Source organism: Muntiacus reevesi, chromosome 3 (assembly GCF_963930625.1).
Source record: "Muntiacus reevesi chromosome 3, mMunRee1.1, whole genome shotgun sequence".
NCBI lineage: Eukaryota > Metazoa > Chordata > Mammalia > Artiodactyla > Cervidae > Muntiacus > Muntiacus reevesi.
Window position 1 is genome coordinate 224786775 of NC_089251.1, and position 27031 is coordinate 224813805.

The 27031-nt window shown below is 41.3% G+C and overlaps 1 long non-coding RNA gene across 1 annotated transcript; it reads right to left on the reverse strand.

Annotated features, from left to right (window-relative positions):
• Positions 1–463: 463 nt before the first annotated feature.
• Positions 464–26771, reverse strand: LOC136163424 (uncharacterized). Its single transcript, XR_010662241.1, has 3 exons — positions 26670–26771; positions 6160–6243; positions 464–1441 (listed from the first exon to the last, which is right to left on the reverse strand). It is a non-coding gene; the product is annotated as an uncharacterized lncRNA (long non-coding RNA).
• Between the last annotated feature and the right edge of the window lie 260 nt (positions 26772–27031).

Genomic DNA, 27031 nt, shown 5'->3' on the forward strand with positions numbered 1-27031 from the left:
GTCCTGTTGAATTGCTACCTTCAGTGCCTTTCTCCCAGCAAGAGGTGGAGATCAGCCCTTAATACACACACCAGTCTTCATGCTACCTAGTTCAGACACATTCCTTAATACCACATAGAATGGAGTTCAGGGGGAAAAAAAAGGAAAGAGGGTGCAGTGCAGAGAGTAAAGGGAATGCGTGTCAGGAAGTATTCAAGTAAGGTAACAAGGAAGGCGTATCTAGATGGGAGATATCTATGCAGGTTCCTCAAGGACTAGAAGGACCCAGGAAGAGAAAACAGTATTTTCCCAGACGTGCAAAAGACTCACGGTTTTCAAAAAAAGTGAAGGGGAGCCAAATACAGCAGGAGAGAGAGAGGGAGAATGGCAGAGAAGTAGGCAGGCGTCACCTCATACAGACAGTTCATAGACATTTGAGTTTTATTCTAAATGCAATGAGAGAAGCCACTGAGGAGTTCTACACAGGTTGTATGCTTTATCAAATTTATATACTTAAAAGACTAGTTTGGGGGGACTTCCCTGGTGGTTTACTAGCTCAGACTCTGAGCTCCCAATGCAGGAAGCTTGTGTTTGATCCCTAATCAGGGAGCAAGATCTCACATCATTTCAGTTCAGTTCAGTCGCTCACTTGTGTCCGACTCTTTGTGATCCCATGGACTGCAGCACGCCAGGCTTCCCTGTCCATCACCAACTCCTGAAGCATAATCAAACTCATGTCCGTTGAGTCAGTGATGCTATGCAACCATCTCATCCTCTGTCGTCCCCTTCTCCTCCCACCTCCAATCTTTCCCAGCATCAGGATCTTTCCAAATGAGTCAGTTCTTTACCTCAGGTGGCCAAAGAATTGGAGCTTCAGCTTCAGCATCAGTCCTTCCAATGAATATTCAGGACTGATCTCCTTTAGGATGTACTGGTTGGATCCCCTTGCTGTCCAAGGGTCTCTCAAGAATCCTCTCAAACACCACAGTTCAAAAGCATCAATTCTTCAGGTCTCAGCTTTCTTTATAGTTCAACTCTCACATCCATACATGACTACTGGAAAAACCATAGCTTTGACTAGATGGACCTTTGTTGGCAAAGTAGTGTCTCTGCTTTTTAATATGCTGTCTAGGTTGTTCATAACTTTTCTTCTAAGGAGCAAGCATCTTTTAATTTAATGGCTGTGGTCACCAACTGAAATGATTTTGGAGCCCAAGAAAATAAAGTCTGTTACGGTTTCCATTGTTTCCCCATCTATTTGCCAGGAAGTGATGGGACCAGATGCCATGATCTTAGTTTTCTGAATGTTGAGTTTTAAGCCAACTTTTTCACTCTCCTCTTTCACTTTCATCAAGAGGCTCTTTAGTTCTTCGCTTTCTGCCATAAGGGTGGTGTCTCCCGGCAGTCTTGATTTCAGCTTGTGCTTCATCTAGCCCAGGGTTTCTCATGATGTATACCACAGCTTAAAAACAAAACAAAACAAAACAAACTCCTGCATGACACAACTAAGACCCAGTGCAGCCAAATAAATAAGTAAATAAAAAATAAAAGACTAGTTTGGTTTCTGTATGGAGAACAGATTAGAGGAGGCAAGATGGTAAAGAAGGGAGTCTGGTTAAGAGGCTTTTGCAATGGTTCAAGTGAAAGATGATGGAGGCTCAGGTAGGGTGGTGAAATAGAGATATAAAGACTAATGTGAGATGTATTTTCGAGGCTTACCTCCAAAGACAGGGTTGAGCCTCAGGCAGTTTTACTGACATATATGTTGTAGGGGTGAGGGAAAGAGGCATCAGGAATGATTCCTAAGTCTCTGGCTTACATCATCAGATGGATAGTGGTATCATTTTTCGAGATGGAGAAAACTAGGGGAGGAAAGGTTTGTGAGAGGTGGTGTACTGTGCTTAGTCACTCAGTTGTGTCCGACTCTTTGTGACCCCATGGACTGTAACCCATGAGGCTCCTCCGTCCATGGGGATTCTCCAGGCAAGAACACTGGAGTGGATTGCATGCCCTCCTCCAGGGTATCTTCCCAACCTAGGGACTGAACACAGGTCTCCCTCATTGCAGGCAGATTCTTCACTGAATGAACCACCTGGGAAGCCCTTGAGAGTCAGGAGAGGAATTAAAATCTCAGTTTTAAGGAGGACAATTTTGAGATCAATATGAAGATATACTAGGAAGGATTTCAGAGCCTGGAGATTATTTGTGAAACATCAGCATGTTGGTGATATTGAAGCCATAAAATGGGATGAGTACATCTGAGGACAAGGTGGAAAAAGAGACCCAGGATTAAGTCTTAGAAACTGCAATAAAGAATAGTGCGGTAAAGGAAGAGAGGTGGCTTCCCTGGTGCCCCACATGGTAAGGAATCTGCCTGCAATGCAGGATACCTGGGTTCGATCCCTGGGTTGGGAAGTTCTCCTGGAGAAGGAAATGGCTACCCACTCCAGTATTCTTGCTTAGAGAATCCCATGGACAGAGGAACCTGGCAGGCTGCAGTCCATGGGGTCACAAAGAGTCAGACAAGACAGAGGAACTAAGCACCAAAAAAAAAAAAAAAACAAGTTAGCAAAAAAGACTATGGAGAAGCCGCTAAGGGGGAAATCCTGGAGAATGCAGGCTCTGGAAGGAGAGTGTAAGAGTATCTGAAAATTAAGGAGAGCTCAGCTGTGAGATCCCAAAGGCGAGATCAGAAAAGTGACCATTGAGTTTTGCTACATGGAGGTGACGAATGAGTTTCACAAGGGTTGTTTGGGTGGAATAGAAGAGGTAGAAGTCAGATTGGGTTCAGGAGTGAATGGGACAGGAGGAAGTCGAGACAGCAAATATGGAGAATTAATTCAAGGACTTGGTAAAGGGAAGCGGGGTAAGGGAGTAGTCATTAGAAAAAACATGGGCGCTGGAGAGTTTTGATTTTCTTAGATAGGAAGTACTAGATGGTATTTACTGATAGGAATTAAGGAGTTAAGGGGAAAGTAAATGAGGACTCAGGAGACTAAGAATGACAACGTGAACAAAGTTCTCATGAAGGGATAAAGTCAAGAGCAGTACACTTCACATGTTGGTAAACGTGGGCCTGTCAAACCCCTCACCCCACCCCGGGAAGCTTGTTAAATGGCAGACTGATTCAGCAGGCCAAGGGGGAGGCTGAGATTTTGCATTTCTAACAGTTTCCCAAGTGATGTTGATGCTGCTGGCCCAAAGACCATCTCTTGAGTAGCAAGGGTGGAGCAGAAAGGGATATGCTTTTAAATGAGAAAGTGGAGAAGAGAGAAGATGGCATAAAAGCTATCTCCAAGGGGGGGAAACGTAAGCCCTAAAGAAATGTAGATAGATTTGGGTGCAGAGTTGAGGGCCCTTTTGAGATTTTTAAGTATGAACCTTATGTGATACCAGTCTACATTTAGTAACTTGGCTGCCCACAAGGAGATGGGGATGGTTGGATTTCTCTATGGTTGGGGTTTTGTCAATTGAATATGAGAGTGGAGCGGGGCTTAGAGAGGAAGGTCATTTCAAAGCTGACTGTAATGATGATCATGGAATCTAAACTGGATAAGAATGGAAGCGGACTTATTGTTCTTGCCAAATGTATGTCAGTTGTGATGGCAACATTGATTTCTATGAAGAGACATGTCAAGATCATCTTGGAAAAAAAAAATACTGGCTCATTATACAAGTACTTGTTATTGTCTTAAAAAATAGATTCTTATTGAGAAATGAGAGGCATAGCAGCTATGGGTTTCCCATGATTCTTGTGTATTAGTTAAGAAGGTGTTTAGCTATAAGAACAGATTAGTCAACAAATAGTGGCCTAAATATCACTAGCATCTACCATAACAAGAAAGCTTGATGTAGAACCATTGTTGTTCTTTTTAACTGCTCAAATGCCATTTCGATCTAATTTCTTTGTATCCTTTTTGTCCTCATAGTTATTTCCTCCTCTTTATACAATGGCTGCTACTGCTCCAGACAGCCCTTCCACATTCATGTCAGGAAGAAAGAAGGAGACAATGATGTCAGCTGCAATTGTCCCTTTTTATTAGATATGCAAAAGGTTTGAACAGGAATATGGAATATACTGAGACCTGTTATTCTCTGGGCCTGCAGTAACCCTTAACTGGCTCATGTACCCAAGATAATTCAGTGGTTGTTTAGGGGTAAGATAAAGTAAAGAATGGCAATGTTCAATAAATGTTTGCCAACTTAAGAAAGATGGAAGAGTATGAATTACAGAGGCCCCAAAGATCTATCTACTGAAATATAACTCTGCCATCATTCCTTTTCAAATAACAGAGACTGCACATTCATTTGGATTAAAATTCAAAATGTTATATATGCAATTTGTAAGTCCCACGCTTCACACAGGGATGGTTATATGCATGTCACATTTGTAGTAATAGCTTGAATCTCAATGCTCCAGAGCCCCTGCTTGCCTAACTGGCAAGGCACGATCCTTCCATGATTTCCTCCCACGATCCTCTCTCTCTCCTGGTGGTAGAGAATCTCCAACTGTCCTTCAGTTGTTCCTGAATGTCATCAGCCTTTCTCACGTATACAATGCCCACAGTCCTTTAATAAGTTCCAGAAAGGAGGCAGACTTTGAAAGCTCTAGGAGTAGAAACTTCTGTATTGCAGCATAGACAATAAATCCCAAAGATAGTGCACATGCATCAATCATATCTAAAGCACAGATTCAGAAGCCAGACTGCCTGGGTTCAAGTCTCTGCCCTGCCAATTGTTAGATATGTGATCTCTGCCAGTTTACTTAATCTTTATGAGCCCCAGTTTCCCCATCTGTAAATTGGAAATAATATGCATATCTTTCCTAGAGTGCTGTTTAGATGACTGAATGACTAAATACATTTGAAAATCTTAGAGCAGTGCCTGGCACTAATAGAATGCTATAGAAGTGTTTGCTATTGTTACTACCACTACTGCTACTAAAACTACCTGCTACTAATACTAATACTGTCCTTATTTATATTTTTAATAACCAGCTAGTGCCTTGCACCTTGGACACTAGAGGCATTCAATAAATGTTGAAATGTGTGTTGAAGGAAGGAAGATGATGGCAGTTAGATGGCAGGTGATAAAGACTTGTGGTATCTATTAAAAGTGGTACTAATTTTCAGCTCAAGAAACCAAAATGAGTAAGTAATTTGTATATGACTGTCTTACAGAGGATGTCTCCTTGCCCTCTAACTTTTATTCAAAAAAATGAAATCCTGTGTTGCCACTTCCTGGATTACTAACACCTTCTAGAATGGTGTCTTTCATGCCTCCAACCCCATAACTTTTGGGAAGCTTGTATGGGCTGCTACTGTGGGGAGAGGAGGCCTCCTGCTCATGAGATCCCAACTCAGCCAGTGTGAGGTCACTGTCAGTTGTTTTATATATTGTGGTTTCTTTGCTTCAGAAAGTTTTTTTTTTTTAAAGTCACCATACTAGATGAATGAAGAAAAGAGAACACGCCATTGCCTTTCAGGATTTCTAGTCCAGCCGACCCAACCCCAGCACATTATGCCAATTCCTGGTAGGTCTGAGTCGGGCTCTGTGTGATTGCCCTCTGAGTCAGAAACCAAGCAAACGACACGCTTGCCTAAAGACCTTTCTTCTTGCCCTCGCCTCACTTTTTATTCTTTGAGGTCCTTTTGTGCACCAGTTGTGCTATGCATTTTATTCTTATGTTTTTCTGACTGCTGGGGTTGCTTCCAGAAGGATACCCTAAGACGGCAGAGAAATTAATGCATCCAGGGACTTCAAGCAGAAAAATCCATCTGACCTGGTGACAGTTGGTAAGCATTAGAGAAAATCTCATTTGCTTGAGAACCATAAGTTTGGCAATTTCATTTCTGCTTACTTCGCTGCCCTACCCAAAGCTCCAGGTTCAATCAGAGAGAGGAGGAAAAAGCAACTTCACTCAATTTGGTCATAGAGAGGGCTTTGAAGCCCACAGCAAGGCTGTTCAGAGGAAACTAACTACAAGAAAAATATCTCATTGTTGTTGGTCCAGATCCGACTTCCGGATGCCCTACTGCATTTTAATGAAAACTTGAAGCCAGGTCCCAGATTTCTTTTTCAGCTGATGGATGGGGAGTTCTGCTACAGAAGAAAGCACACATTCTTTCTGCCTTTTCTCCTTCCAGCTGCTTTATTGGGTGCTTTATCTCAACCACTTACCATTGTTTTATGATGAAGGCTGCATTCCAGCTCATCTCCAAGTGGTTTATGTTGTTCCACAGGGGCAGGGCCCAGGAAGAATGTCTTTTTCAAGAGAGGAAAAATGGAATTTGTCAGTGATGCAAACCAGACAGGAGGGAAGGAAGGAGAGACTGGCTCTTCACAAAAGGATTCGAAGACACCAAAAAGTGAACCTGACAGATTCAGTCAGCGACTGAGGTCATCTGCCCGCAATTCAGTGATCTGGTCTCTAATCACAGAGCTGACAGGATCCGGGGCCTGTGTGGAGCTGGGCACTTTTCTGTGCTTTGAAAGTCGGGACAAACACTGAGGGTTTCATTAGGCAGGGTGAGGAAGCCTCTCTCACAGGAAGACCTTTGACCTGGTCTTGTTCTTCCTATGGTTAGTCTTCCACCTGCCCCAGATTTAACTCTTCCACACAGGCCTGCGAAATGGTTCCAGCCTTCTTAAATTCAATTTAAGAACTCAAATTAGAACTGAAACAATTCTATGTCTATGCAGATGTCCATTTTAGCTTTGCACTTCTGTGATGCCATTATCTCTCTGGGGGTGATGACACCTTCCAGACCAGTGTTTTCTAAAACGGACTTTTAAAAGAAAAAAAAAAATCACAACAAAGATATCACTACAACTAATTTTAATATTTTGCAATACCTCTGAGGCTATATCTAATTTTGAAGGAAAAAATCTAAGAAGTAATGTAGATTTGTTTATTTTTGATGTATGGTTTAAACCTAAGAGTCAGGGACTTTGCTGGTGATCCAGTGGCTAAGACTTCTCACTCCCAGGGCAGTGGGCCTGGGTTCAATCCCTAGTTCTGGAACTAGATCCCACATGCCATAACTAAGACCTGAAACAGTCAAATAAATTAAATAAAATAAATTATTAAGCAAACCCTTAGAGTCAAGTAATTATTGATTGTATAACTGCATAGGTATTAGGTACACAGGCCTTCTCAAGTGGCACTAGAGGTAAAGAATCCATCTGCCAATGCAGCAGACATGGGTTCCATCCCTGGGTTGGGAAGATCCCCTGGAGAAGGAAACTGCAACCTACTCTAATATTCTTGCCTGGGAAATCCCATGGACAGCAGAGCCTGGCGGGTTACAGTTCATGGGGATAGCAAAACAGTCCGACATGACTGAGAGAGTGAACACAGTGCATGGGCCTCTTTTAGTTATTATGGTATGCTGAAGAGTTTCAATACTTTTTGTTCATAAGATGTTTAAAATTTAGTTAGGGAAATAAAATAATTTCAAATAGCAATTAGTGAGAAGACAGCGTGATAATTAACTGTATTTTATATAGGCAAAATAAAGTGTCAAAGAGTCAAGTATAGAGAATAGAGTTGGGTAGAATGAGGTGTTAATTGCATAGGATGGATTAAAAGGCAAAAACAGTTACAGAGGGACCACTCTGGTGCCGCTTGCTAGGGAACGGAAAAGAAAGCAGCGTTATAAAAGTCCCGAGGACTTCCCTGGTGGTCCAGGGGTTAGTACTCTGTGATCCCAATGCAGGGGGCCCGGATTCTATCCCTGGTCAGGGAACTAGATCCTGTATGCCACAACTAAGAGTTTGCATGCTGCAACTAAAGATCCTGCATGCCTCAATTAAGACCTGGCACAGCCAAATAAATTAAAAAAAAATCATTCTTGTTCCTGGTTGTATTGCATTGCTCTGCAAAGTAGTTTATGATTCCTGATATCAGATCTATTAGCTACCTTAATGTCTGGAAGAAAAGGAACACACCAATACTTCTGTGACATGTTAAGCAGAATTTGAGTGTTCCTGGGAAGGTTTACCCTGGGAAAAGAGTGTGAGTTTAAGTTTTACAAGATAGCTTTTATCCCACTGTCTAAACTCACTTTTTTCTCCTAAAAATGTTTCCTAGCTATTCCTAAAATGTCTCACAATGTTCATGAGGACTAGTGCCAGGGGGCTTCTAAAAAGAGTAGATTTTGTTACATGAGTTCACTTAGCATCAACCATGTTATCACTTTAAGTGGTGTAAAGCTGGGCCCTTCATCTCACTCGCTCAAAGCCCCAGGTGTGTCAACATTTCCTTTTGAGTAATAAAGCTGCTTCGCGCTCTATTCATGGGGGAAGCTGAAAAACAGAAAGCAATATGAGTAACACAGGAGCCTGTGGCAGCCCGTTAGAAGAGTTCTCATTAGTTACTGCTACCAACGAGCCCACCAAAGGCTTTTCTTTTACACTAGTCTTTTCTTAGACTCTGTCTCATCTCATGCCCTTTTGGCACCTTTTCCATCAGGGGCTTCACTGTAAGCTTTGGTGTTTCATGGAAGATATTTTTCCATAGACCTGGGGGTGTGGACGATTCAAGTGCATTACATTTATTGGGCAGTTTATCTCTATTATTATTAAACTTCAGCTCCACCTGGGATCATCAGGCATGAGATCCCGAAGGTTGGGGACCCCTGTTATAAAGAACTCAATAAAGGGACTGCTGTAAGAGTAATACTTAATCTTACATTTCCAATTTGTGAAATGGGTGGGAACAAAACTGCTTGGATGTTGTTTTTCATATGAAACTGGTTAAGCACAAGCAGATGATTTATGGGGTACCATTTGCTATAGATCATACTAGGAGAAACACTGCGCTAGGGCCATCAAGGGAATGGGCTACGTTGCCCAAAAGAGAATCAGACGGTGACCTGATGCTCTGTGGATGGATGAAAGAAGAAGCCTGACCCTGTGGGGTGATTGGTTTTCCTGAACCTGGACAGAGGCATGAAGCAGCCTCAGTGCAATATTCTAGAGGTGGTAGAACCTCAGATGGGAGTGACTCTCTGCCTATGAAACTAGGAACCAAGCAGGTCAAACATGAGGGTCCCAGCAAAAGTCTCCTTGGCTGAGTTCGGTGAGGGTGTGAAGGACTGTTTGATGTGCTGTCAGCAGTACTAGTGGTTTTTAATGTCTTTAAAGGCCTGTGAATGAAGGAAAAAACTCCATCGCAACTGGGTTATCCTCCATTTTCCTGGAGTCCGGGGTTCCTGGAAGATCCAAGAGTAGTAATGAAGCGCTGATAACCAAACTTCTCATTAGCCTTGGTGAAGGAGTGTAGGAAGCAGATTTAATTTTATTCAGAAAAATTAAGAAATATAAATGCTATTGCATTCCAGATGCCATGGGGATAATTAAGTTCTGTTACAAGTCTTCAACAGAGGAGCACTGAAAAAAAGACCTATTTCTGTTGGCATATGGATTTCTCTAATCTTGTTTGAGAACTGGCTTCACAGAAGAAGCAAATTTAACAAACAAAAGTGCAAGCCAACTAGGAATTTACTAAATTCACACTCCTATTTGATAAAAATGAAAAAAGAAAACCTTAAATAAACTTGGGTATAATGGAATTCATCATTATTTCCAAGCAAAAGTGACAAGTAACACTAAGTACTCTGGAATTTCAGTAACTAAATATGGGGCATCTTTTTTTTTTTTTAATTGGAGAATAATTGCTTTACAATGTTGTGTTGGTTTCTGCCATACAACAATATGAATCAGCCATAAGTACACATAGGTGTCCTTCCTCTTGAACTTCCCTCACACCCCTCACCCCATCCCACCCCTCTAGGTTGTCACAGAGCACCAGGCTGAGCTTCCTATGTCCTATAGCAAATTCAACATTGGGCATTTCAAAGAACTTTAGTGGTCCTGAGGATTCTTGTCAATGTCCCACTTACAACATATCAAGTATATTAAAATGAACTGCTATCCACATTTAATTAAATGCATATAGAAATGTAAAAGTTGGCTTGCAGTCACAGGTTCTGTATTGCATTTAACAACAACTAAAAAAAAAAACCTTAAGTTTTAATTTGGTAATTTTCTTTTTAATATTTGGAACCAATTCATTTCCCCCCATATTTTTTTGAGATGTCAAAAATATTTATTTGACAAATATTTGATAAATTTCCGTGGACATTTTGAAGGCCCCAGGAGATCAAACCTATGGTGTGGATTAACGGACCTGCACAGATGGAGAGCTAGTGGTCAGATGTGTGCTTTCTGTGACAACTGACCTGTCCTCATAAAAACAGTTCCTCATAAAGGCAGCAGTTTACAAGGGGAGATGTCTTTAAGTCAGTGTTAGGTTTTATCACTTCGCAGGACACAGCAACCCTTTCCTTACCAGGTGAACTGCAAATGTCTTTCATTTCAGTGGAAGGAATGTGAACAATTTTGTGCCTAAAGTGTCTATAAAGAGGTTGAAAAAAAAAAGTTTTTATAGTGATACAAATAAACTGAACTAGTGGATGCTTTTTTTTTATGACTTCCAAATGCAAAGGCATCACGATTTGATCAGGTATATTTTCATAAGAATATGAAATTTCTCCTTTTTAATGAGCCGCTTTGGGGTAGCTTAAAACAATGAAATAATGGCAAGAATCCTGGACACAGGTAGATAAAAAGTGAATTTGGTTTTACTTTTCTCACTAAGGAACTGTGTGAGCTTCACTGCATCTTGTGACCCATGGAGGCATCAGTTATTTCCCTTGTGTAGTGAATGATCTGGAGTGAATAGGTATTTTCTAAACTTTGGTCATTTACAAAGCACTTTCATGATTTTTTGCCATATTCATGTGGTATCAGGCCAATAATTTTGTAATATTTTCATTTGTATAAACTCCATTCTTTAAACCTGTACTTGAGGAGATGTCTGCTTCTGTCAAATGAAATAACAACGAGCAGGTTTACCCTCCCACATGAACAACTAAATACACAAACAACAGGCAGAAAGCAAGAATTGTCAAGGCATTGGACATCAGGCAATGAATGCAGTGATGCATGAGAGACAGGAAACAAATATAGTGAACTCTACCATTGCCCCATCTTATTGTCTAAAGAGAGTTTCTAGATCTTTCTAAGCAGTAAGTTGGGGCAGTTGTAGGTTTCACCTCATTTGTTCCCAGTTGTGGTACAGGGGAGGGGGATCTCAGCAGAGCCTCAGTTTCCCCAGGGTTGAGGAAACAGAATGGGAGTCGGGGAAGTCCATGGGACTGGAAAGTAAACAGCTGCACAGAGAAAAAACTCTAGTGCTAGAGAAGGTTTCTCTCCAGGATTCAACTGAGTTCTGATCAGTGCAGTGAGGAAGCTACGAAAGGCTGGGGAAAGAACCATCTGAAAATATCAGAGATAACAATCAGCAGCGATCATAAAGGGCAGAAAATAGGGCCTATTCTTGTAGATCTTATAATTCATGGAGCATTAGGTGTATAGAAGGGTGTTGCCTCAACAGTGAGGAATGTGAGTTCTGAACCAAACTCTTCTCTAGTTTCACCTAACGAAGCTTAAAAGGAAAACTTGAGAGGGTCAGTCTGTTTTCAAGTAACCTGTCATCCTAGAACAAAATTCATTAATATTTATTTAAAAAGAAATTATAGACACATATACCCCTATGTTCATTGCAGCACTAGTACAATAGCCAGAAAATGAAGCAACCTAAATGTCCTTTGATGAATGGATAAAGAAGATGTGGTACATGCATATGATGGAATATTACTCAACCATAAAAAGGAACAAAATTGGGTCATTTGTAGTGATGTAGATGAACCCAGAGTCTGACATATAGAGTGAAGTAGGTCAGAAAGAGAAAAATATTGTATAGTAACATATATATGGAAACAGTACTGATGAACCTGTTTGCAGGGCAGGAATGGAGATGCAGATGTAAAAATATAGACTTGTGGACATGGTGGGGAAGGAGAGGGTGGGACAAATTGAGAGAGTAGCATTGACTTATATACACTACTACGTGTAAAATAGATAGTTAGTGGGAACATGCCGTACAGAATAAGGAGCTCATCTTGATGCTCTGCGTTGACCTAGAGTGGTGAGGTGGGGGTAGGTGGGAGGCAGGCTCAAGAGGGAGGGGATATATGTACACATACAGCTGATTCATGTTGTTGTATGGCAGAAACTAACACAACATTGTAGAGGAATTATATTCCAATTAAAAATCAATAAAAAATAATAAAAATTAAAAAGAAATTAGATCCAGCACCAAATGAAGTACAATTCTATTTTATCATACCCAATTAAAAAAAACCAGGAATGCAAAAAAGCAAAATGAAGAGAAAAAAAATCAATCAATCAAACCACTCCAGAACTGACACAGATTTTGTACACAAGGACATTAAATCAGCTAATTAATTAGCTGATATTCCATATGTTTAAAATGCTAGAGGAAAGATTTTAAGTAGAGAAGTGAAACATGAAAAGGATGCAAATTGAACTCCTAGAGATGAAAACTACAATGGCTGAGGTAAAAAATGTATTGCAAAGGATTAACAGCATATTGGACATTACAGAAGAAAAGACTAATGAACCTGAAGACAAAAAGACAAACCATCCTGAATGAAACATAGAAGGGAGAAAGGATTAAAGTACTGAACAGAGCTTCAGGGAGCTGTGGGAATACTTCAAGCCATCTAATAAGTGCGGAATAATGGTCCCTGAAGGGCAGAGGAGGAGACAAAAAATATTTGAAGGGATCAAGGCTGACAGTGTTCCAAATTTTGGGTAAACTATAAAGCTGCAAATGGAAGGAGCTCAAGGAATCAAAATGATAAGAAAAGAAATAGAACCACTTGAAGGTACATAATAATTAAAATGATCAAAACCAGTGATAAAGATACAATCTTAGAAACATCCAGGGAATAAAGACACATTACAGACAGAGGATCAAGGATAAGATGAGTTCAAATTTGTCAAAGGAAAAATTCAAGTGAGAAGACAGAGGAGGAATATCCTTGAAGCATTAAAAGAAAAATCATCTACCTAGAATTCTATACCAGACAAAAATATCTTTCATAAAATAAAAGCTTTTTGTTTGAGACATACAAAGCGGGAAGATTCATCACCAGTAGAATCACAGAAAATATCACAGGAAGTCTCTTAGACAGAAGGAAAATGATATTAGGTAGAAATATGGATCTACATAAAGGAATGAAGAGCACCAAAAATGGTAGCCATGTGGGTAAGTATATAATGCTTTTTCTTACTATTTGTTTATTTTAAATGAATAATTGACTAAACAAAACTAACATAATATGGCATTCTTAATACAAGCAGAAGTACAATATATGATAACAATAGCACAAAGCCTGGGAGGAGGGAAAAACTGCTTTTCTTAAGGTTCTTATACATAAAATGGCATTATACCAATTCAAGGTAGATTTTGATAAGTGAAAGATGTATATTATGAACCCCAAAGAAACCTTCAAAAAATGAAACAAAGGAATATATCTAAATAAATGAAGAGAAGATAAAATGGAATCATAAAAATTAATCTGAGAGAAGGCAGAAAAGAAAAAAAGAGGAAAAGGGGGCAAATAATAAGCAAATAGCAAGTCTACAGATTTTAAACCTAACCATATCAATAATCAACTTAAATAAAAATAAACATTCCAATTAAAAGGTAGGGATGATTGGACTGGATAAAGCAAACAAGACCCAACTATGTGCTATCTGTAAGAAAACCACTTTAAACATAAAGATACAAACAGATTAAAAGTAAAAGGGTAGAAAATGATATGCCATATTCATATTAATTAAAAGAAAGCAGGGCTGGCTATATTAATATTAGATAAACTATATTACTAGGGTTTTAAAATATTCCATTTCATAATGATAAGAGTCAGTTCAACAAGAGAATATATCAACTCTAAATATTTTTACACCTAATAATAAAGCTTCAAAATACATGGAGTCTAAACTGATATAAACTACAAGAAGTAAAGAACAAATCCACAATTATGGTTGCAGATTTCACCACCTTTCTCTCAACAACTGTTAGATCAAGTAGACTGAAGATCAACCAGAAAGTTGAACACCAGCCCCAACCCATTTGACCTGACTGATGTTCACAGAACATTTCACCCATCTACAGCAGAGCACACTTTCTCCAAGGGCACACAGAATATTTGCCAACAGAGATCATATTCTGGGTGTAACACAAATCTCAATAAATGAAAAAGGATTCGGGTCATATACAGTGCATTTTCTGACCACAAAAGAATTAAGATAGAAACCAAAACCAAGTACTGATACCAGACAATCCTGGTGCTGTCTGGATATCAAGAGTATTTGGAAAAGAAGAAACATGCTTCTTCATTATCCATGGATCAGAGAAAAATTCATAAGGGAAATTACAAAGTATTTTGAACTGAATGAAAATGAACATAACATATTAGAATTTGTACAATTCCACTAAAGCAATACTTAGAAAATCTATAGAATTTATCCCCCTATATTAGTACAGAAGGACCTCAAACCAATAACTTCAACACCTATCTAAGAAACTAGAAAAGGAAGAGTGGATTAAACCCAAAATACGCAGAACAAAGGACTGGGCATTTTTTTCCAGCACGATCTGGCTGTGTGACCTGGGCCAGCACTGTTCTCTCTGGTCTTGCCTGGCTTAATTGCTTGACAGATGAGGGCTGTAAGCAATATCGGTGTTCACCAAACTCAGGGCCTGCCACATAGGAATCATAAGCAAGCCTGTTAGAAACATTAATTTCCAAGCTCTGACCCAGATTTTGTTGTTTAGTTGCTAAGTTGTGTCCAACTCTTTGCAACCCCATGGACTGTAGCCTGCCAGGCTCCTCTGTCCATGGGATTTCTCAGGTAAGAATACTGGAGTGGGTTGCCATTTTCTTCTCAAGGGGAGTCTTCCCCACCCAGGTATCGAGTCTGTGTCTCCTGCATTGGCAGGCGGATTCTTTATCCAGATCTGGGGAATCAAAATTTCTAGGTAAGGCATGAAAACCTGTGCTTTTTAGACAAAGAAGTGACAGGAATATCTGGAGTGGTGAGACCTGTGTCCTTCTTCTTGGTGACATTCTGTTCAATGCCTTGGCTTCTGAGGGGATGTCAGCAGCCCTCGACAGGAGGCTCTCAGCTTCAGGGAGATCTCTGCACATAACTCAAGTAGCTGAGTCATCATGGGGAACTAAGGGCCTGCACAACGAGAAGACTAGCAACGACTGGGATGGACTCACACTAGAGCTCTTCCACTCATTGTTAACGTTGCAGAAGCTTCAGATACCTCAGTACTTGGTAGGTGCAGAAGGCTGATTATGACCAAGGTTGGCTCCTTAGCTCTTCTGGCTTAGAGTATAATTTGTTTCATTTTCATTTCATTTGTGCCTCTTTATTTCTGTAATTTATTTCTTTAATCATAAATGCCTTTCTATATCTCTTTGAACAATCTCAGCAAATTTATGCTGACATCTTTTCAAACGATTCTAGTATGAGTTTCACTTGGCGTGAACTATTCTTCCAAGTCCTCTTGGCTGTCCTTCGAGAAATTAGTTTTTCTTCCCATGCTTTGGACTTTGGATGTGCAGGCTGATTTTGAGTATCCCCTCCAAATTTCTCCCTTCCTAACAGTTCAGAAGTTGATTTCACCTAGCCTGGTCCTATTCCCAAACCAGAACCAAATTTTGCATTTGAGCATAGGATGTCTTCCTTGGTGGCTCAGACTGTAAAGCGTCTGCCTACAATGCAGGAGACCCGGGTTCAATCCCTGGGTCAGGAAGATCTCCTGGAGGAGGATATGGCAACCCACTCCAGTATTCTTGCCTGGAAAATCCCATGGACAGAAAAGTCTGGTAGGCTACAGTCCATGGGGTTGCAAAGAGTCGGACACGACTGAGTGACTTCACTTTACTACACTATAGGAGGTACTGCCCCTAGAGGCCATGGAGGGATGGATGTGGCTGATCCATTTACAGAATGGGTAGTTGGCTCAGTTTCTGAGAGTAACACATGGTCTTTGCCCTTCATCTCCTCAGGCTTACAGCTTCATCTGAAGCCACAGTCCCAGTAGAGTGAAAGCCCTGTCTGCCTCTGGCATCAAACAGGAAGCCTGGCTCTGCTCCAAGTCTCATTCACACTTAGAACTCCTTGTCCTCCAGGGACCAAGTTCCCAGTCACGGGTGCCTACTTCCAAAGCCTAGAAAACCCACAGTTTGTGTTTTCCCTTTGTGTCTGGTCCACAAGATCTTATCCTGTATTAGGACCTGGTTGAGTCTTCCTGGTTTCGCCCTTTCTCTCTCTCTTCCCTCCTTCCTTCCTTCTTTCATCCTTCTTTCTTTCTCTCGTTTTCTGTCTCTTTCTTCCTGCCTTTTAAATATTTCACCTGTCATTGCTATGTGTTTTGAGTAGAAAGGTGAACTCACTGCCTCTTGATTATTATAAAAGTCTGAATTAATTCATTTGAAAATGGTAAAGAAATGACATTTTCCCCAAGTCTCTGGAGTAAGATCCACATCCGGTATCAAGATTGACTCTTATTTACTCCTCCACTTGACACAGTCCGGGCACTTAAATCTTCTATTAATGCCTGTACTGTGTTATACAAGTTGGTACTTATTGATTTGTTAGAAATGTTACATGTGTGCATATCCTGTTCTCCAAGATAATCTGCTGTTTAACAGCAGAGACCATGATTTATCATTAAAGTATTCCCCAAATGGCACACTTTCTGATAGCCACACACAGAAAACCTCAATAAATACCAATCACCCAGACTGATTTACCCCACCCATCTCAAATTTCCTTACTTCCTCTGTCCAGTGCATCATGATCCTAACAAAAACACTTACGTATCCAAACATGTTGAAATACAAAAGTGGACAGCTATATTCCATATACAAATGTGTACACATTCGATATTTTCAAGTTTTTTTCTTTTCTTGCTCTGTGCTTTGAGAGTTAGTGCCTCCTAAACTTTCAACTTGGAAAGAGTGCATAGTTGTCTACTATCCGTTTCCCAGTGTGACAGAGAAAAATTCCCAGTGAGACGGACAAAGAAAAGGGCCTCTAGCCCTGCCCATCAAGAAGTTAGCTACCTGTAACCAGAAGGTGAGTACATTCTTTCTCTGAGCAGGTGTTAACTCTACCCAGCTAGTTAAGAACCTGCAGGGCCTCTACTTTGGGGAGATAAAAGGGCAGCCTGCGTGGGGTCCCTTCTCCTCCCTAACAGAGCCATTTGTTACTGGGGATACACCCCCTCCAGGAATCTTTCAATGCTCTTCAAACTGTGGGCCTGCACAATGTACCTGACCTTGTTCAAAGGCAGGGGCTGCCCTGCCCCAGGCAAAGAGTGAAGAAATACAGAAAATCACAAGTCTTTCCAGTCTCTTTCACTCTCTTGTATTGAAAGGCTCTGGCATCTGTCGACCAAAACACTTATTAGTTCTCCATTTTTTTCCTTGCCACTCTGTAATGTACACCATCAGCTGTTAACGATTCAGCAAGAGGCATTACTTTGATAAGATGCAGCCAGTGGGGGAAAAATGCAAAACTATGTATTCTCTACACTTCAGCTCATTCATTTACCTCTGAGAATGCTCTTTATGCTCCTTCATTGAATTAGGAATGGACTTTGTGTGAAACATGTTTTATCCTGTAGAAAGGCTCTTTGGAGAGTGGCATTTACTCAAAGGGAACAAATGCCTGCAGGGTGTTCTTATGGAGGCGGGGGTGGCTAGTGACAAGGTGTGACATCTGCAGGAGAAATATAGTCAAGTACTTGAGCCACCCAGCACTTCCCGACAGACACAGGGCTCACTCACAAAACAGGAGACATGTGGCTTATGTTTGAAAGGCTGTTGACTCAGAACTCTACCCAACTGATGGTCCTAGCATTTTAACTATAAAATAGAGAAAGAGCTGCGAAATCTGTGTGAGGTCACCGCAGCCACTACACATTCCTTCGCACATGGCCAATTCCTGGCTTAGAGCAGCAGAATATAAATCCACGATAAGACATGTGTGCTCACGTATCTGCATAAGAAAAAGAGAGATACTTCACAAAAATGTAATTTGCTAAGTAATTGGAAGGTTATCCTTAAGCTCCAGGTTTTCTTTCAAGTTTTAGCTTGGCCTTTTCAAGACAAAGTAGAAAGCTGGTACATTCCTAAACCCCTGTAAAACAGACTTAAAACTGAGTGGCATGTTTTAAAGATACATATGGGTTAAGGGTGGGACACCAGGAAATGTTTTTCAGTTAAGTACTGAAAGGTGAAATATATTACTCTGTGTGAGAGTAGTCATAGAAAAGAGTACTGCAGAAAATGTTTGCCAGAAGGTTTAGATTAAAAAAGGGATAGACCTGAAATGCAGGGTGCAAGTGCTTCTTGACTTGGGAAAAACCAGGGGCTTGGAAGAGTTCAGTGACGCCCACCACCTGATCTCCCAGAATGGAGTGTTACAGGTTGAATTGTGCCCCTTGTTGAAGTCTTGATCCCTGAAGTCCTAGAATGTAACTTCATTTGGAAACAGGGTCTTTGTAATCAGTTACAATAAGGCCATACTGAATTAGGGTGGACCTTAATCCAGTGACTGGGCTCCTGTCCTCTAGGAAGGAAAAAGTATTCAGAAGACACACAGGAAGAATGCCTTGAGATGATGGAAGCAGAGATGAGAGTGATACATCTACAAGTCAAGAAATGGAAAGAATTGCTTGAGGCACCAGAAGCCAGAAGGACACCTTGATCTTGGACTTCTACCCTCCAGAACTGTGAGAGAATACATCTGTTATTTTAAGACACTCAATCTGTGGTACTTTGTTATGGAAGTCCTGGAAAACCTACACAGGGTTAACAAGAGGAGATACTGTCCGATTTTTGGTTGTTCCCACTGGGAGGGTAAATTCAGTCCCTGCTGTTCCATCTTAGCTGGAAGCAAAGATCTACTAATGATTTTTTGATGAGTTTTTTAATGTCTTGTTATGGATACCTTCTGCATGGATGCATTATATGAAGAAGACTGGTGTTTGATCCCTCAAGCATACCCTCTGAGACTTCCCAGTTTTCTCTGTTAATACTCTTATATTTCACATTTATATGTTAGATAACTTGATCAATGACTTTGTCCCTCAGTAGACTGAAAGCTCAGTGAGACATGGCATCAGCTATGTTTTTGTTTTGCTCATCACTGTCTTTTCAGCTTCTGGTATGTACCTTTTGTTGAACAGATGTTTGGTAAAAGAATGAGTTTGCTCTATCTGCAAAATGTATTGCTATTCTTTTAACACAGGATTCCAGGGAACTTTAACACTTCTTAATTTAATTATTCTATGTACTTTCACAGTGTCTGTCCTAGGACACCTCTACATCTGTCCAATCTACCAGTCATGGAGAATGTTGGCAAAGAGGCACTTTTGTGTTAGATTTGCAAGACTGTGCCCTATGCCTTCCCCGCAAAGACAAAGGAATGGCTGCTGGGATCCCAAGAGCCTGTGACATTCAAGGGTCTCCCAAGGTTGGAGAGGCAGACCCTGCACAGAGTGCACCAAGAAGATACATGTTTCTAAAGAACTATGAAATCTTTGGGGAGAATTCTCTTTTCTTGTTGGAGGTAAGCTTTCATTGGGAAAAAGGAGAAGAAGATACCTATATAACATGAAGCTTAGATATGGACTGTTCACTGGGGACTCTTCAAAAGACCATCAGAAACACTTGCAGATGAAACAAAGGTCCATTTATTAACTCTACTGCAATGTGGAGAACATCTGCCGCAAAGTCTTAGTGCAGACTCAAAATCAGAAAATTAGGAAAGGACATGGGAGATTGAATGTACAAATGCACAATGACCGGATCATATATAACAATAGAACTCTGACCTACAGCCTCTGCAACTAACAGGTCAGGAAGCCAAACCACAACCTTTTCAGCAATTAGCCTAAAATGGTCAAGCCTGGTCAATGACTGACAGCTCCCCTACTTCTGCCCTCTCTCCCAAACCCAGGATTAACCAGAGAAAGCCAAATATGATCCTCAAACCAATCAGACAGGATTCCCTGCTTCTGGTCACCCGAGTACTCCAGCCACTCCATGACAGCAACGCATACCAGAAGTTGTCTTTTTTTTTTTAATTATAAAGTTTTACAACTTTTCCGCTTGTGTTCAGTCACTGCCAAATCCAAATGATGGTGGCTGAAATCTCTTGCTCTAGTAAACTCTGAATAAACAGCCTCTGTTCTCATTTGAGTTCCTTTCACTTATTTCCATAGGTATTTAGGATGTTTTAGAGGCTGAGCTGGGATTTGTAGGCAAGTCTTGAAAAGCAGGGACTGGTTGGAATGGTCAGAGACTATGACATAACATTTTTGGTAGGCACAGGTAGGAGAGAGTCTGGAAGTACTCACATGATGAGAAGCTAGCCTTAAAATGTGAACAGTTTAATAGGCTCACAGTTTAGTTTCCAGAGGACTTCCCTGGTGGTCCAGTGCTTGAGCCTCCCTGCTTCCAATGCAGGGGGCACAGGTTCAATCCCTCGTCAGGAAACTAAGATCCCACATGGTGCATGGTGTGGCTTCTCTGGTAGCTCAGCTGGTAAAGAATCCACTTTCTATGCAGGAGACCTTGGTTCGATTCCTGGGTCGGGAAGAACCCCTGGAGAAGGGATAGGCTACCAACTCCAGTATTCTTGGGCTTGCTGGTGGCTCTGCTGGTAAAGAATCTGTCTGCAATGCAGGAGACCCAGGTTCGATCCGTGGTTTGGGAAGATCCCCTGGAGAAGGGAACAGCTACCCACTCCAGCATCCTGGCCTGGAGAACTCCATGGACTGTATAGTCCAGGGGGTCACAATGAGTTGGACACAACTGAGCTTTCCAGAAGGAAATATTCCCTGGAACAAAGAGCTAAGCTATTTTTGTTTGGTTTCAGTAATACTTAACATAGGGAGGGGAAAGTATGCTTGGTCCAAGACATGGTTAATTTAAGGACAGAGAATTACGTTGATTCCAATTCTCGGGGCTGGAGGGAAAAAAATTCATTGAAAAATTTATGAGGGAAAAAATTTTCATTTTTAAGTTCATCCTTGTGTTTTTTCTTTTCCTTCCAACTTAAACAACAAGGTTGGTCACTTGACTAATACCCTCACTAGCATAAACAACTTCCTTAGCTACTGTCCTTTTGTCCTAACCCACAAGGTGCTAAACCTGGATTAATCCGACACTGTGGGATATAATTGTTTTTCAACTTTTGTTTCTTTTTCATCTTTTGTTCCAACAACTATCTGTTGGTGGTGGTTAGGAGGAACAGTGAGCTCAGAGGGTGCTGAAGCCAAGTGAGGTCTCAGAAGGAACAAGCACACATCTGCCATGTGCACAAGTGGAGAGAGGAGAGTTTAAACTTAATACTTAAGTCTCAGAAATGCATATCTCTGTTGAGCTTTGAGCCTGCATATCCAACAACCTCCTGGGTAACATTATCTGGATATTCTACAACTAATCTGCATGTGTCCAAAATTGAAATTATAATTGCTCTCCTTCACCAAATGTTTGCTAATCGAGCCATCAGATTGGCCTTGTGATCCTTGTTGGCACAGCGTTCCAGGCAACCATTACCACCGCTCAGGTTAACACGCAATTCAAGATAAATCCTCTTTGCGATCTGGCTAAGCAAATTTGCCCTGATTGTGGAATTATAGACATCATTATGCGATGAGGAAAGATGAAAACATAACCTCTTGAAATTTTTTTATCTCATTTTTTCTTGGCCCTGAGCACAGAAGTAAGATCACAAGCAAACATTCAACCAGTCCTGAATTATCTCAGGTACAGTCACAGACACTGGGGAAAATAAAGATGATGAAACTTTTAGACCTTTTTGGATTTATTCTTTACAATACCCCATTCAGCTTACATCTATCTGCCCATCTCTCACGACTTCCTCTCCTTAATCTCTAATATTTTCATTGTCAGGTGGTAATTAGGTAATTCTTATTTATGGGAAGGATTACCATGTCAATTCTATGTGGTTTCCATGTTTATGAAAAAATGCTCCCTGACAGAAACAGGTATAAAATTGATTGATGTGTTAAAGCAACTGAGGGGTCTTTCCTGGCAGCCAAGATTACCGTTTCCTGGTAGAAAAACTGGTAGAGAAAATTGAGTTCTTTTAATAAATTCCATAATTGCTTAGCTGTAAATGATTTTTTAAAAGTCACTTGACTGTGCAAACTGGTTAGAGTAGAAATATTTTAATGATATTTCAAGAGCTTAATGTCAACCATCAGTGTCCAGTAAGTGAAAATTACTTTTAGTGATACATCTGGAAATAGGATGGTTTTTTGAGCCCAAATCTCTCAAGCTTTGCATAAAATCTGGATTTTCATTTCTACTGTGTGCCTGTTATATAAACTTCTGATATTTGTTACAGAAGAAAAAAGATAAACCAGACATTACTTGGAATAGTGAAAAATGAGTAGAATGTTAAGACATGGTAAATTTATTGTTTGCTCATTGAGAAAAAGAAAGTGAATAATTCATTTAAGGGAAACATTGTTACTTAAAGAAAGGGCAATATTTTAATAAGTAGGAGGAGGAAGGGAATATATTTTGAAATAGGAGCTGCATCACTGGAATGAAAAATGTAATGTGACAAAGTAGCTACTTTGAAGAAGAAAACACTCATCTGAATGGAAAATTTTGTTACAGTCCTGTAAAATTTCAACTTTATCTTCATTCTTATTTGTTCATTCACTTAACTAGTATTTATTGAGAGCCTACTCTGTACTGGCATTGTGTGAGACATTGGTGATATTTTGGTAAATAAGACAGTCACAGTTTCTTCTTTCACTAAGTGTCTAGCGGAATTTTCATTAATGATTAATTCATGCACTCACTATACTGGGTTTTGAGCAAACTCCGGGAGATGGTGAAATACAGGGAAGCGCGGTGTGCTGCAGTCCATGGGGTTGAAAAGAATCGGACATGACTTAGCGACTGAACAATAACAACAACATTATATTAGGTAAAATGAGGTTTAACTCTGTGTGACAGGAAACTTAAATTAACAATGGTTTAAGCAACTGTCTCATCTAAATATAGATCACCCAGACCTCAAGTTATTTTGGGCCCATCATCTTAAAAACCTCAAGTTTTTTATCTTGCTGCTCTGCCATTCCTGACTAGTATATACAGTAAGCTTTTGAGTCTTTTTCTTTCACTTACATAGTGCATTGGGATATGGAACATTGTATCAACAGCCTGTCCGTTTTCATTATTGAATAGTATTCCATTCTATGGATGTACTACATTTTATTTAGTTTTTTCCCAGTTGAGGGACTTTGGAGTTGTTTCAAGATTTTAGTGATTAAATTGATATAAATATTTATTTAGAGGATTTTGCATGAATATAGGCTATCATTTCACTTTGGTAAATATCTAGTGGAGAATTGGGCCATATGGAGAAGTGTATATTCAATTTTACAATATTTGTGAAACTGAGAGTTGCAGTCCCACTATGCATTCCCGTCAGCAATATACAAGAATTCTGGTTGCTCTGCATCCTCATCAGAATTTGACATCATCAGATTTTTTTCCAACCATTATATTAAGTGTATGACAGTATCTCATTGTGGTTTTAATTAGCATTTCACTAATAATTAGTGGAACTGAGATAGATTAGCATTGTCTGCTACAAGTCCTGTGTCAGATATATGATTTGTAAATGTTTTATCCCGGTCTATATCTTTTCATTCTGTCAACAGTTTTGTTTGCAAAGCAAATGCTTTTAATTTTGATAAAGCCCAATTTATTTATTCTTCTACAGATTGTGGTTTGGATCTTAAAATTGAACATTTATATGTTAAAAGCCAAATTTATAAAAAGAACAAAAGAATAAATTCCTCCTAACAACAAATTATCTACAAATAGTATATTAGCTATGTCTCCAAAATATGACATCAAACAAGAAGAAATTAGATAATTTTTGTTGGGAGAACTAGATTACAGTTATAAAAGATGAGACGAGGATCTAATAATTTTAATTTTTAAAAGACAGAAGTAAAGACTTTTAGATTCTGCACAATTGTAGTATGTAAATAAATGAAATGAAATGCTTCATGGGGGCTTTGAATACCCATTCACTTATTTATCCATTCATTTCTTTAAGAATGTTTACTGAGCACCTAGAGTGAGCCAGGCACTGTGTTCTGGATGTCAGTACGCAGATGAGTATGATGGGAGATAGAGCTCTGGACAAACAAATCAACAGGCTAGAGCACAATGTGGTAAGAACTATAGTTGGCATTTGTTCAAAGTAAACCATGCTTCTTTTTGCACTGGTAGCAGTTTCATCACACTTATCTCAGTTTGCAATTATTTATTTGTGTGACAGGTCTTAATGTTTGTCTCTCTCATAGTCTGTTCCAGCAGTATAAATACAATATATGTTTTCTTCATAGTGACTAGAACATAATAGGAGCTGGATAATCAATCGTTGAATAAAAAAAAGTGTTTGCTATTGAAGCATAGAGAGGAAGAGTTGCTAAATCTGCTCTGGGATCTCATTTAAAAAGGTGACATTTGAAGTGAGTCTTGAAGCAGAGGTAGGAACTTACTGGTGCCGTGGGGCTGGGGCTGGAGAGGAAGAGAAGGGCACCGCAGCACTATACAGTCTTAGCCATGGGGACTCGAAGTCACATAACATCTGTGGGAAGGACAAAAACGTCGCAGTAGGGTAGAATCATCCTATGTAGGGAAGTGTGGGGCAGCATGAAGCCAAAATGGAAGGCAGGGATTGGGACAGGAATGAAAGGCCTTGTCAACCAAGGTAGGTTTGAACGTCATAGCAGTGGAGTTGGGGAGGGTGATGGATGTTAAGCTTTTAAGTGACATGATCAGTAGAGCGGTTAAGACTATGGCTGAACCCCGGATAAGAGATGATAGGTGTGGCAGTGGCAGTTGAGATGCTGTGGAGAGACAGACTTGAATGCTATTCCAGGAGACCAAATTTATGGGACTTGCTGATTGAAAAGATGTGAAGGGCGAAGTAGAAGGAGAATTTAATATTTCAGCTTTTCTGATGCCTAGAGAGTATTGTATGTAGGGAATTAATAAATTATATTTTTTCCTGATTAATAAGTATTACATTTTTTTTTGGAAAATTCAGGAAAGTATAAAGAAGAAAAAAAATTCATCTGATGTTGCAGTCCACAGAGATAAACCACTTCCAATATTTTGAGTGCCTATTGTTCTTAAAATAGATCCTAAGGATGCTATCCCCACAAAGAACTTAAGTCTCATTAACAGCATTAATATTTGAACTTAATTTTGAACCCAAACGTTAAGTTTTGACTATACTGCAAGCTGAGTCAGTTTAAAAAAAGAGAGAAAAATGAAATGAATTAGGTACATGGATGGGAACTTCCTAAGACAGAATTTCTTCCCTGGAAACTAAATAAGGCCGCGATGACGACCCAGGACGCGTTCTCATTAGTACCAGATTCCCACAGGTAACCTGCCTGGTCAATGAGGGGCATGTCCAGGTTCCGTTTGATTAATTCATGTTCAATTTATTCAATGTGCTGAGCCCTGCAGGGAGGCAGCGCCCCGCAGTGATCACCTCCCGCGTCCAAATGTTCTAAAGGAGTGATAATTATTTTTGCCCACTTGAATCTCGAGCTTGTGTGAACCTGTGCATATCAACTATAAGTAAGAGAAAAACTTTCTGAGGTCCAGAAGCTGTGAATAAAAAAAAAAACAAACAAACATGATCTGAGACCCTTCCAAATAGGGAAAATGGGAGGGAAGTTTAAAAAAAAAGAAAGGATATTTTTACATTGAGCAGGAGTAGATTACGAGGAGGAGCAGAGGCAGGAAGGTTCAGAGGAGGTCTGCCTGAAAAGAAGCTCAAAGAAGAGAAAGGCCAAGGAAGCGGGGGTGGGGTGGTGGGGTGCCGAGGTGGCGGGGGGAGGTCGGTTGAAAGATGGACAAACAAACGTAGCCACCGGGGCGGCCGTCCTAGCAAAGGCAGCCCGCAGGTCAGGGACCTGGCGGAGGTGGGGCAGCTGGGGGCGAGCTGCCGGCTCGCAGCTGGAGTCCTTCCTTCAGACTTTCCCTGGACGCCACCCGATCCCCTCCGCCCAAAAAATAACCCCCAGTCCCCCCCAGCCCTCGGCGGAGCTCAGAGGGGAGGAGGGGGAAGTGGGGCCGCGCTCAGCTTCCACTCTGAGGCTCCGGCTTGAAAAGTCCCCGAGAGTCAAACATGATTTACACCAGGGAAGAAAAAAATCCATACCACCAGCGAGTGGGAGGGGAGGGGGGCTGTACCTGAGGGAAATGTTTGGCCGAGGAGGGGGAGCTTTCCCCACCAAAGCCCAGAACGCGACTCTTGCTTCCTCACGAGGATCGGCCATCACCACCCCCGCTCTCCGCCCCTCCGTCGCCCGCCCCGAGGGGTTGCTCTTCCGTTGCAAACGTCAAGTGGTCTAGGTTTGCCCTGGGTTAGGAGCTCGACTAAGTTTTTCAGCTCGGGTTCTTAGGTGCGTCGGGTTTCGCAAGACCCTGGGGGTGGCGGGGAGGAGGCTTTGGCTGGGGCCATTTTTACACGGCCGGGCTTTCCCTCATTCAGCTCCCGGCCGGGGTGAAGCGAGCGGCGCAAGGGTTCCTTACAGGAAGGGGTCGGTGCAACCTGAACAAACATTGCTGGTTTCGAACGCTCACCGCGAACGCGTTGCAAGAGCAGGTCTCACATCCTCCCGGTTCCGTCAGCGGAACTCGGCAGACTCGCCCAGCAGGCCTGAGCGCTGAGCCGGGAAACCCCACCTGCGCCGGGGAGCCCGCTCGGGTCGGCGGGAGTTTGCACACTGGGCGCTCAGGCGGACTCTCCCGGAGTTGGGTCGCGCGCTCGGAAGCTACGAGCGCCCCCCGCGGAGGGCTCGGTTACCCACCCCCGCCACCCGCGCGGTGATTGGTCCCCCGGCCCGCGAGGCCGGGCTGGCCGGCTGCGGCGGCGGGCGGCGGCTAGTGCTGGGCGCGAGTGGGAGTGGCGCGCGCGCCCCCCGCCGCCCGGTCCTTCCCCGCCG